Source organism: Diaphorina citri, unplaced genomic scaffold (genome assembly GCF_000475195.1).
Source record: "Diaphorina citri unplaced genomic scaffold, Diaci psyllid genome assembly version 1.1 scaffold62, whole genome shotgun sequence".
In the NCBI taxonomy this organism is placed as follows: Eukaryota; Metazoa; Arthropoda; class Insecta; order Hemiptera; family Psyllidae; genus Diaphorina; species Diaphorina citri.
Window position 1 is genome coordinate 415,263 of NW_007377499.1, and position 1,344 is coordinate 416,606.

Here is a 1,344-nt window from a genome sequence, read left to right on the forward strand (position 1 = left end):
AAATACCAATGAAGTAATTCGAAATAAAAACATCCTTGTACCTATCCTTGGGTAAAACTGCTTTACCCAAGGATAGGTACTAAATTAAAATTACAAATAATCCGTTTTTGAATCGGTGTTAGGTACTAAAAATCACATGCTAAAAGGCTGAAAAAATACCTATACTTGACTCGCGGATTTTTGTGTTTTTCGTACGTACCTACCTATCTTTTTAAACTTTTTTTTTTGTTATTTTTTCTGTTTATTAGTCAGTTCCCGTATTTTCCATAGATTTGGAAAAAAAACCGGAACAAAGGTGTGTTCCGGCGGAACATTTGATTTTTGACAAAAATACGGATTGTTCCGGGAAATAACGTACGGTTGGCAACCCTAATACATAAGAACATAAGTGAGTAAATGAAGTAATTCTTTCATTAAGTATAAACTTGATGTTCATTAAAAAAACAGTGAAGCAGACCAGCTGTAAACAATAAAAATACTGCCACATTTGATATTGAAGCACAATACCACCCTTTCATGATTAGGTTTGTTCTTAATACACTGTCATAGTTGTGCTTGTGCTATGTGCCCCAGATAATGAAAAAGGATAATAATCTACCTGTATATTATCTACTTAAATATAAAAGGGACGGACTTAGATTAACCACTAAGGTCAAGACTCAAGACCAGCATGCCCTTGTGAAAATGTCATGAGTGCTAGGAAAATGCCATGTCATACAATTCAATCAAGAGATGAATACTAAATCAATAAAAAATGTACAGCAATATTAATAAGAATACTGGACCACTGATAAGGGAAATAGCCTGAAGGTAGAGAAAACCACTAGGTAGGTACCCACTTATCAATGTACTGATTGCCTTTGATTTTCAACTGATTCTCTTGAAATTGAGGTAATATTAAATGAAAGTAAGTTCAAACCTTTATCAAGTTATAGCTGTGTCTCGAAAATAGGGTCCTGAGAGGAAAATGACGTGAATCCATTGAAAATTTGATAAAAAAATCAGAAAATTAATTATTAATTTTTTAAGCGACATGATCATCTCAACGGTTAAATATATACTGACAGCCATGATGCGCGTGTTTGCAAATTTTATTCGCCTCCTTGCATTTGATTGGTCGAATATTTGGAAAGTGGTCCTAAACAAACAAAATGCAAACTACAGTAGTCTCTCAAAAGGGACCGTTTACATAAAGCGACGAACGAAAAAAAGCCTCATGAAGACATTTCAGTCAGCAATGTCAGCATGTAGCATTCAGGAATCACACAACACACAGTCAGCAACTCAGCGACCTGAGCTAAACAAATACAGGGTGGAGCAACGAAACTATTTTATTTTTTTTCA

The 1,344-nt window shown here is 34.2% G+C and overlaps 1 protein-coding gene across 2 annotated transcripts in view; it reads right to left on the minus strand.

Annotated features, from left to right (window-relative positions):
- Positions 1-1,042, minus strand: part of LOC103518853 (TATA-binding protein-associated factor 172) — a 54,038-nt gene extending 52,996 nt beyond the window's left edge. For both annotated transcript variants that reach the window (XM_026830352.1, XM_026830355.1), the window contains exon 1: positions 920-1,042. The gene's annotated coding sequence lies outside the window, so the exon portion shown is untranslated. The remainder of the gene's footprint in view (positions 1-919) is intronic.
- Between the last annotated feature and the right edge of the window lie 302 nt (positions 1,043-1,344).